This window comes from Nannospalax galili, unplaced genomic scaffold (assembly GCF_000622305.1).
Source record: "Nannospalax galili isolate Female #2095 unplaced genomic scaffold, S.galili_v1.0 scaffold234, whole genome shotgun sequence".
Classification (NCBI taxonomy): domain Eukaryota; kingdom Metazoa; phylum Chordata; class Mammalia; order Rodentia; family Spalacidae; genus Nannospalax; species Nannospalax galili.
Window position 1 is genome coordinate 2,736,401 of NW_008335054.1, and position 11,857 is coordinate 2,748,257.

At 41.5% G+C, this 11,857-nt stretch overlaps 1 pseudogene; it reads left to right on the forward strand.

Moving 5' to 3' along the window:
* The first annotated feature begins 843 nt into the window (after window positions 1-843).
* On the forward strand, window positions 844-1,275 carry LOC103731385 (annotated as a pseudogene).
* The last annotated feature ends 10,582 nt before the right edge of the window (window positions 1,276-11,857 follow it).

Here is an 11,857-nt window from a genome sequence, read left to right on the forward strand (position 1 = left end):
AAGCGGTCTACTTCCCTGTTCCCTATTGGCTATTTGGGTAACCCCTTCAGAGAATGGTGTGATAAGAATAGGAGGTAGGAATTGGCTAGGCAGTTAGGGGAAAAAGACCCGAAAGAAATGTAGCCAGTTTCTTGGCTAAAAGTCAAAATGTCGTTAGTCCTGTTAACAACATACTCTGTTCCAAAGGCCAAAAATGTATCTAACCCTTAAAAGATCTTAGGGTTACCTCTTCAGAGGGGGGAATGTTGGAGGGGAGGGAGTGGACATGGATTTGATCAAAACACCTTATATGCATGTATGAAATTTTCAATAAAGTTTTTGTAAAAGTTTAAAAAAAAAAAAAAGACTGCAGAGCACTCAGCCCTAAATGGACACCTAAATTACACTTTCCCCTCCCAAGACACAGGAATCATTGCAGAAGAAGGGGTAGAAAGATTGTAAGAGCCAGACATGGTAGATGAATACAAGGAAACAATGTGTTGTCTGGACACCACAGGGCAGTTGCAGCTATGAAGTTACAGGGCTTATGACAGCATGCACAAGACTTGTGGAAGCCCAAGCGGGACCGGCAAGGAGAGGGGAGGTGGTCAGGAAGTCCAAGCTATAGCTATGCATCTATTGGCAATTGATGGATGCAGGGAAAGGGAGGGTCGGTTTTCCTTACTGGTGTGATGCCTGGTGGGTTGACCAGACTCCAGGGCACGGACTCACACCGGGAGCACTTGGGCAGCTCGGATTGGAATCAGTAGATCTTTTAAAAAATTAAAATTAATTAATTAGTTAATTAAAAAGAAAAGGGCATTCTTCCCTTTTGCCACCATCGCCGAAGCAGTGTCCACCAAAATGAAATTCAATCCCTTTGTGACTTCTGACCAAAGCAAGAACCAGAAAAGGCATTTCAATGCACCTTCTCACATTCAGAGGAAGACTATGTCCTCCCCTCTTTCCAAAGAGCTGAGACAGAAGTACAGTGTTCAGTCTATGCGCATCCGAAAGGATGATGACGTTCAGGTTGTACGAGGGCGCTACGAAGGTCAGCAGACCGGCAAAGCGGTCCAGGTTTACAGGAAGAAATATGCCATCTACACTGAGCCAGTGCAGCGTTCACCCCAGCAAGGTGGTTATCACCAGGCTAAAGCTGGACAAAGCCAGATCCTGGAACAGAAAGCCAAATCTCACCAAGGTGGAAAGGAAAAGGGCAGGTAGAAGGAAGAAACCATCAAGAAGATGCAGGAGTGGAGTCTTAACAGCCGACTGTCATTAAAAACTGCCTAAATAAAAAATAGAAAAGGACAGATAATAATAGAGGATATGAAATGGGGGGGGGTTGTGGGGAGAGGCTGGAGAGCAGAGATCTGAATGTGATAGGAATACATTGTATGGAGTTCTGGGATCAATAAAAAATTAATAATTAAAAAAATTTTCTATTCTCTCAGCTTCCCTGCTAAGCCTTCATCCTCTTCTTAATCTTCAGGCTTCTATCCTTTTCCTCTACTCTGTTTGCCATGAAGACCCCATGTGTTCATGAGGACCAGTTATCAAAGCTGTGCTGATTCTTCCCAGCTCCCCTAATCCAACCTTGACCCAAGACTCAACCCTGAAAAAAAATGTCTGTGGAGTCTCTGTGCTTGGGGTGAAAAACAAGATGCTACCACCTTGAACAACATTAGGGATTCTTGACCATTGATTCAAAGAGACCAGGTGTGCTGCTTTTAAATAAATAAGATTTTTCAAGAGTGGGTATTAGAGACAGGAATAGAGAAAGGGGAAAAGATGAAAAACATTTAGGAGAAAGATGCTTATTTTGCTCCAAAGATGAGGAAAAACAGAGCAGCAGGATACACAAAAAGTGCAGGAACATACAGCTGTTTATAAAAGAAATATTTAGGGGACTGGAGGGATGACTCAGTGGTTAAGAGCATTGGCTTCTCTTGCAGAGGACTCAGGTTCAGGTCCCAGCACCCACGTGGCAGCTAACAACAATCGTAACCAGTTCCAGAGTACCTGACGCCCTCTTCTGACCACCATGGGCATTGCACAACATGGATGCTATTACATGCAGGCCATACACTCATATACATACATAAAATATTTTTTTTAATTTTTAAAAGAAATATTTAGACAGAATTCTCAGCTGTTTTAGAAGTTTGGGATTCGCATTGAATTTACTAGAATATTTATTAATTATCCAAACTTTGGATCTGAGTAGGAAGATGCTGTCCTCTCTCCTACCTCCGGGTGCATGGTAGATGTGAAACCGTAAGGCCCACTGCATACTGCAGAGCCATGCCCTATGAGATCCGTGTAGTTATTCTGACTGTAGAAAGACAAACCATCAACTATATGATGGCCAAATTCTATACCTGATTAGGCTTCAAACTAATAGCATTGGGCTCTTAAGAAAAACCATGAATTCCGTGATGACATCAGTTAAATCCCCTTTGTTGACCTCGCTTAGAGATGGACTCGGGTGTTTCCATTCCTGGCTCTGAAGTGTAAACACTGCATTTTCCCTTTCAGCTTCAATGTCGGTATCCTCACAGTGTTCTGGCAAGTGGAACATGTTATGTCTTGAGTAATAACTACACTCTCTACACATAAGCACAGCAACACCTAAGAACAGGAGAGGAGTCTTGTGTGACCCAAGTCCCCAAATGCAGACATCAGCTGTAGCACAGGCAGTGTGCACATCGCCAGCTGTGAATCTGGCTAAATATGATGCTGAGTAGATCAGCTCCCTTGGTGTCTGTTTCCTCATCTATAACACATGTATCATAACACAACCTATCTCTGTGAGTTAAAATCCGTTTTTGAATAGCGCCTGCATGGCTGGTATTTGCTTAGTGTTGGTTGTGAGGCAACTAGTGTTTTTGATCCTTGTTCTGCCTCAAACTTCTTAGCCCATCCTCATCATAGAACAGTTCACATTTAGACACATGCGGTTGCTTTTCTGCTCTTGGAAACACAGTATGCCTTCAATGTTTTTAAATTTTCTGTTACTTTTATAATCTGAAGTCACATGTTTCCTAGGTCCCCCATAATGAGAACCTAAAAAATCCATTTTGTTAAATGAAGTTATATATGGGCACTCATGACCATTATCCACAAAAGCAATTCTCCAAACCTAGCTCCTGGGTGTCTAAAAGCTTTTCCCACATACTGCTTTCAGTATCCAGCTGACATAGGTATTACTGATCAACACTTGTCTATCATACAGCTCTGTGCTGAGGAACGAGGAACAGTTTCCTTGACCTCCCTCCCTCCACCACTGATGACTATCTGGGATTCACAGCTTAGTCGAATAGCTGGCATTTTATTTCTCACACCTGTACTGACACCATAGTCTGTTGGGGTTTTTATTGATGGGAGGGTGCTCAAATTGATCATCAACACATGAGCCACCATGGCAACACAAAGGAGAAATAGCAAATGCAGCATCTGCAGCTCTAGTGACCTGTCTAAGCACATCCTGCTTTTGCCCCTTAGCTACCAATACCTGGGACAGCTGTGGCTGTCATCAGAAGAGCCAAGGCCAGAGTGGGTCATCTGGACAAAGAAGTCATAGCTGCTTCCCAGCAGTCTTTCATACCATTCCAGGGACAGGCTGAAGGCCTCTCTGCCAGCTCATGGCTCCTGTGATCCAGACGGTCCTCCACAGCAGACAAGCAGGAGACAACACCCATCCTAACACGGGGCTTTCCAAACAAGCAGAACCATTTGAAAATGGACTCCAAAGTCATTCTCAGGCAGGCTGGGTCAGCCCAAGCTTGATGTTAACACTTTACCACTTATCTTTCTGTTAGGGGTGCTGTAACAAAATACTTTAGATTAGGTGGTGTTACAGAAATTTATTTTCTCATAGTTCTTTAAGCTGGAAGCCCAAGACCAAAGTGTCAGTGCTATTGTTTCCTCTTAAGGCCTCTTGCCTTGGCTTTCATATCTCCACCTTCTTCGTGTGTCTTCAGGGGCCTTTTGCCATTCCTGGGGTCTCATCTTTATGAGGACACCAGTTGCTTAAATTAGGTTCTCATCCTTAGAACCTTGCTTAACTTTGACCCCTTTTTAGAGACCCTATACAGTCTGCGTACAAGCAGAGTCATACTGGAATTTAAAACTTCAAAACATAAATTAAGGATTATAAGGGACACAGTTCAGGTCTCTTGGTTTCAAATTTGCATCCATTCATCGTGTCTAACATTTCATCTCTTCTTCTGCAGACTCGTTTCGACTCAAATTGATCATCAAGACATAAGCCATAGTAACAGTCATAACATCTACCATTAGCTGAGCTTCAGCGTGAAGAGCTGGATAGTATTACCTGCTATTAATGCACACTGCAGGGTGCATTGTGCTGATGTTACATGTAAGATGAGCAAGACCTCAGCAGAACTTGGGAAGACTACGCAGGCAATGAGCTGTGAAAACAATATGCAAACAGTTCTCCAAGAGCACAGTCCATGCTGTCCTCATTCCTCCATGCTGACCCTCACCCCCATGTCCAGTTGTGCTCAGCATGACTGTGACTGTTTGTGAGTCCCTTAGTATTCACCCTCAGGCATTCTAGAAATGCTTTTTTCTAGTACCTTATCTACAGTGTTGTGGTTAACCTTTATCGTCAACTTGATACAGCCTAGAGTTACCTAGGAAGAGGAAACCTCAGTTAAAGGTTGCCTTGATCACATTGGCCTGTGAACATATCAGTAAGACATCATTTGGGCTGATGATAATTGTGGGAGAGCCCAGCCCACTGTGGGTGGCACCATCTCTAGCAGGTGGGCCTTGGTTGTGTAAAAGCTAGCTGAACATGAGCCAGAGCAAGCAAGCCAGTAAGCAGCATTCCTCCATGGTTTCTCTTCCAAGTTCCTGCCTCGAGTTCCTGCCCTGACTTCCCTCAATAATGGATTGTGGGACTAGAGACATGGCTCAGCAGTTAAGAGCACTGACTGCTCTTGCAGAGGACCCAGTTTCAATTCCCAGCACCCACATGGCAGCTAACAACCATCCTTAACTCCAGTTCCAGGGAAATTTAACCCCCACTTCTGACCTCCATAAGCATTGCACAACATGGGTACACTTACATATGCACAGGCAATACACTCATACACATAAAATAAAAATAAGACATTTTTTAAAAAATAAAAATAATGGAGTATGACCTACAAGTATAAGATAAAATAAGCCCTTTCCTCCCCAAAGTTGTTTTTGGTCATAGTACTTTATCACAGCAACAGAAAGGGAACTAAAACAGCTGGCGGTTTTGCTCTTATAAGCATCTGCACTGGTCCCTTCTCACCCTCCTGCCTGCCCCCCAACCTTGCAGGGGAGCAACCCATAACATGTCCCTCAGGGCTTCTTTCCACAGACATGCTTATCTTCTCTGTTCCTGTCCCTTTCTTCAAGAGGTCCATCTTAATTGCCCTACTTAAGACTGTTCTACTCTAACTCCAAATCCCACTTAACCTGAGTTGACTTTATTTTTCCCATAGTGGTCACTACCTTCTAACACATTGATATACTTACTGAGTTTATTGTTGAATTTCTCTCTCTCCCTACAGGGGCAGAGACTTTTACAGTGGCAAAGTAAACATAAAAGCCATTTCAGAAAGGGTCTGGTTCAAGTGTACAAGCTTTGGTATGATTTATTTCCGTGGTGAATAAGTGGCCAGTCTGATCAGCCAAAGATGTTTCAGGAGCAAACTTACTACCTTAGGCACTGTTAAGCTCTGAGTTTGAGGATAGTGCACTCTTCATAATTCTTCTGAATCATTATTTCTACCCTTTTTAATAGACTACCTGATTATTTTGCCTGAAAGTTCTATCTACTTGATGGTTGTATTACTCATTATAGCTACAGCACTTTCATAATTAATCTTTAATTGCAATACTTGCATAGCATTTCAGATGAAAAATGATATACAAATTAGACCCATACCTCACCTTGGATAATTATCACAGGACTGACTAATGTGCATGAAACCCTGGCATAGCAGGGGGCTCTTTCCAATGACAATGTGTTGATTTTCTAATTAACAAAGGTTAAGTAGCATTTTTGCTTGAGGACCTATAATTTAAACTTATGACATTTGCCACCAAGAAAGATCTCTACAAAGCAATAAGTTCAACTCAAATAATGTCCACTGGTTTTGGTGCATTAGCATCTTTTGCATAAAACATAACGACCATTTTACGGATAAAAGATTTTTCTTCATATCAAGCAGATCAGGAGAAGTACTTTCCAGCTCACTGATCCATTTAAATAAATCAAGAGGCCACCTAAGAAAGGAATGAGGTGGACTTGGTTTAGAGAGAAATAGCATTTCCCTTGCCTGCTTTATAAACTGAGAAGGCATTTTTTTTAAAAACTTAATTGAATGAGTGAACAAATGTAAATCAGACTATAGTCATATGTCATGACAAAGGGGATGGGGCTGTAGCTCAGTTAGCATAGTGCTTGCCTGACATGCACCATGTCCTGGGTTCAATCCCCCAAATGGTGTAAAGAAAAAGAAAAAAGGAAAGGCGGGAGGAAGGGAAGAAAAGAGGGAGGAAGGGAAGAAAGGCAGGAGGAAGGGAAGAAAGGAGGGAGGAAGGGAAAGAACAAGGAAGGAGCTTCCGTATGACTGCTAAAAATGAGAAAAAGTGAACATTTTAAAAAGGGAAAGAAAAGGTTTAGGAAAAGGTGAGAATTCTTTTCTGAAATGCAGAAAGAGATCCGGGACCACAAACAGAAACATTATAAATCATGGACCATCATGACTTGGAGCTGGAGGAACTAGAGACAGCCTCCAGCTCAACCCTTTTCTTACTGGATAGGAAAAGAATGCTGAGAAAGATTAAGTGATTTGTTGAGAACCACACAACTAGCTAGAGCAACCAACAGTCCTGAGTGGGAAAAATGCAAAATTACAACACAGGAAGAGGGAGAGAGTTGTAGAACTTCAGAAACAGAGATGGATGTTTGCCTTGCTAGCTGACCCATTTCACATCTTTGTTTTTCATCATATTAACATTTACTTAGTCTTTTGCAAACATCTCCAAACTCTCTATCACTGCTCAAGATATATTAAATATGAGTTCTTTCCCAACTAAATGTATTCTAGACAGATTAAAGATTAAATTCATGTTTTAGTAGTTAAAAAAGTGGATTTCCTCATGTTTAACTGCACTGATGTAAATACAAGAGGATACAGCCCATTATTAAGATTATGTTAAGAAGATGTTTGTACTAGGGCTGGAGAGATGGCTCAGCAGGTAAGAACACTTGTGTTCTTCCAGAAGACTCGGGTTCAATTCCCAGCACCCACATGGCAGTTAACAACTGTCTGCAACTCCAGTTCTAGGGGATCCAAAGCCCTCTGTGGCCTCTGTGATCTTTGCACAACATGGGTGCACTTGTATATATTCAGACAATACATTCATGCACATAAAATAAAAATAATAAATAAAATATTTTTAAAAAGAAGATGCTCATCTGATTCTATTTTGGAGCAGTATAAATCGGTACATTCTCCTTAAAGGTATATTTCATATGCCTTTAAAACGTGCCTGGCAGTTATACTCAAAAGTTCAGTTAGAGGGCTGAGGGGATGGCTCAACCAGTGAAGGGGGAACCTGGGAATGGAGATGCAGCACCAACGTGCTGGACGGGGCAACGTGCACCTGTCATCCTAGGGCTGGGATGGAGACAGGAGAATCCCTAGAGCTTGCTGACCCACCTGTCTAACCAATCAATGACCTCCGGGTTCAGTGAGAGACCCTGTCACAAAAACAAGATGGAGAACAACTGAGGAAGGGACCAACGTTGACCTCTGGTCTCTATGACACATATACACCTGCACACACACACACACACACACACACACACACACACACACCCCATATATACATATACACACAAAATGGAATTGGTTAATTCTAAGGAAAATCTAGACAAGCATGCTGAGTTATTTACAAGGATCCTTTTATCACAATATCATAGACAATGAAAATTGGAAAAAGCTTAAAAGTCTACAGACAGAATGACAGAATGAATGATTGTACCCTTACAAAAGGAGGTGTGGTACAGATATTAAGCAAGATGTTTTGTTGTACGTAAATTGCCTAGAAAGTATTTCATGACACATTAAGCATAAAAAAACTAAATTGAGGGGCTGGAGAGTTGGCTCAGCGGTTAAGAACACTGGCTGTTCTTGCAGAAGACCCAGGTTCAAATCCCAGCACCCACATGGCAGCTAACAACCATCCATTACTCCAGTTCCAAGGTCTGACAGCGTTTTCTGTCCTCCGTGGGCTTTGCACGACATGGGCGCACTTACTTACATGCATGCTATACACGCATACACATAAAATAAAAATAATAAATGCATTTTTTGTCTTTTTGAGACAGGGTCTCCCTGTAGCCCCAGCTGTCCTGGAACTCACTATGTAGACCAGGCTGGCCTTGAACTCACAGAGATCCGCCTACCTCTGCCCCCCAAGTGCTGGGATTAAAGGCATGCACCACCACACCCGGCTAAATAAAATATTTTTAAAAAACTAATTGAGGCCATTGTATGTATTATGATCCCATTTCTTCATTTCTTTTCTTTTTTATGCTTATATATGTTCACAGAAAAGAGTAGAAAAGGTTGTTCCCTAAAAGTAAAAATGGTCATATCTGAGTGGTAGCCTGGTTCCCGTCAGTGTTTTATCAGTATGTATATGGTTTTCACAACCCAGAACTATTCTGCTGGTAACCAAGCAAACAGGAGGAATATCTAAAATCAATGATTTTTATTGTTCAGCATATTTTGATAGAGTTTAATTGTCTTAATTGATGAATGATGAAAATTCAGATAGCTATGCATTTATGTAATAAAAGGCCATTTGGAAAAACCCTTATTGCAAGAACAAAAACCCCACAGTAGCTAAAATGATAGAAGCCAAATTGAAATTCAAATGCACAAAGGATGATTAATGGGTTGAAACTCTTCCAAATCAAGCAGAGGCCCCAATTCTCTTCCACGCCGAGGTGTAGAGCTGGGCCGACAAGCAGATGGCAGAATGGAAAACCCTTCAAAGTGTTGTTTCAATAACTTCTTTTTGCTGTCTACTATCTCATAGCTGGGGATTGGACTCTCTTCAATTAATCCTCTATTAAAATATTTTATAAAAGCAAGATGCTCCCTTGGAGAATATTCAAATCAATACGCTATCCAATGAGAGCCCTAGAAGGCTTGAGTTTTAAAAGGTAATAGAAGCCAGGCGTGGTGGCTCACGCCTTTAATCCCAGCACTCGGGAGGCAGAGGCAGGCGGATCTCTGTGAGTTCAAGGCCAACCTGGTCTACATAGTGAGTTCCAGGACAGCTGGGGCTACAGGGAGACCCTGTCTCAAAAAAAACAAATAAATAAATAGATAGATGATAGATAGATGATAGATAGATAGATAGATAGATAGATAGATAGATAGATAGATAGATAATAGAAGAGATTCACTTGCCATTTCACTGATTAGGAGATACAGTCATATGCAGATGCTGATCCATCCTGTCATAGATCCTTTGATCCACTAGTCCTGCCTGGTGAGCCCACTGAGTTGTGTACGTTGGGCTAGAACAGCAGACAAAGTGATCTGATTGTACACCTAGTCTGATAATAACCTAAATAACTCCTCCATTGACTTCTCTATTTGTGTGTGTGTATACAAGTGTGTGTACAGATGTGCACTGGTGTGTTCACCCATGAATGCATGATTGGAGGCCAAAAGTTGACATCAAGTATCTTCCTCTCTTTCCACCTTATTTTTTAAGACAGAGTCGCTCAGTGAACCTAGAGCTTGCAATTTTGGCTAGACTGGATGACCAGTTATTCCCAAATATCCACCTGTCTTCATCCACCCAGCACTGGCATTACTACACACTGCTGCCATTGCTGACTTTTAACTAGGTACCGGACTGTGAACTCAGGTCCTTATGCTTGCACAGCAAAGACCAAAGACTTCACCCACTGAACCATTTCCCCACAATCATTCCCCCTCCTTTTTTTACATATATTGAGAGGTTTATTAAAAAGTAACTTGTGAGCTTATCAAAGCTAAGAGAAATCCAGCAATCTACTGTCTACAAGTTAGAGAAATGGGAAAGTTGATGGTATAACTCACTACGAGTCCCAAAGTCCAAGAATGTGAGCATTAGTTCCAGAGAGAAGGGAAAAATGGAGGGCTCTGCTCAGGAAGAGAAAGAGTGCTTCCTCTGTCTTTGTGTCAGACAGATGAGGCCATCCTGCACTGGTGAGGGCACGCTTCCTCACTCAGCCTACTGATTGAAATGTTTGCCTGTTATATACCACACACACACACACACGCATGCACACACACACTAAGGAGCAATGTTTGACTAGTCATTTTGTATTCACATAAAGAATGATAGGTTTTATTAAGACACTTTCACACATATATATCATCATACTTTGCTCATGCTACTCTCCGGCTGCCCCCACCCCATCCCTTCCAGTGGTCACTTCCTCCCCATCCACATAGGTCCTTTTCTACTCTCTGTTTTCATAACCTATTCATATATGTATATATGGTTATATTACATGTAATATGTCATATATCATGTAACTTCTTTAAATCTAGATCCTGTGTACAAAAAACTCCATTTTTAAAGACATCCAGGTCTATACCTCAGAAATGTCTATGGGGAGCCTAGCCCCATTCTGTCTCTGTATTAGGTGACCATCACAAGCCAACTAAGATCAGAGGCTCAGGAATAAGACAGATCTGATACAACTTTGCTGCTTGGGAGCTATGAGTCCTCAAGTAGACTTTCTAACTCTCCAAGCCTGTACAATGGGAATAATGCTAATGCATCATGATAATGCCTATCTTGGCAGATGGTGGTCAGGATCTGGTGAACAGCATTTAGGGCACTCAGTGGAACCACTAGTTCATAGCTGTCAGTTGATTGAAGGTAAACGAGTTTTAGTTTTATTTTTCGTATAAATGTTTTCATTTCTAAATCCCCATCAGATATTTCTTCTTAAAACTTTACTATTCACTTTGGGTTCATTTCCAAAGGAGTTCTAACTAGAAGACACAGATATGAATATAAATTTGAGTGCACACTTTTTGAGCAGCTCTTTTATAAGGATATTATAAGCACAATTAAATTCACCAGTGACACGATGCTTCAGTGAGCCCATCTACCAATTGTTAGGAATATTTAATATTTTCATGTTCATGAGACTCAGCCTGACTCTCTAACTTAACTCGAGAAATCTCAACAAACATACATTTCATGCAAGATGTCTTTTTTCTTATTTACTTTCAAAAGTTGACACCTTTTTAAAAATATTTCCTAATATATGCAATGTACTAGGACCATAGTCACTTCCTGGTACTCTCTCTTATGTTCCTCCCAGTCCGGTTTACCCCTTTCTCCCCAACTAGCCTCCCTCGTACTTTCCTGCCCTTTTGGACCCACTGAGTTTATTTAGGGTGACTTGTATAGGCATGGATAGGGGGTTATTTACTTGTGCCTGGGAAATTTATCAATGGCTACACCACTGAAGAAAAAATAATGTTCCCTCCTTGGGCAACCATTAATTAACCATAACTAGCTCCTCAGGGAGGAGTAGGGCCTCCAGAGCCTCATTTCTTCTGAGCTCTAATGCTAAGGGGCCCAGTTTTGTGCAGATCTTGTGCACATATCCACAGCTGCTATGTGTTCATGATTGCAACACCATGTTGTACCCAGAAGACTGTCTCATACTTGTCCCTTGAATGACATTTAGACAAAAGCAATAAAATCCACCCTGGCTTATTAATAACTATAACAACTGATTTCTGAGTTAAAGGGTCAATTCAAGCTCCCAATT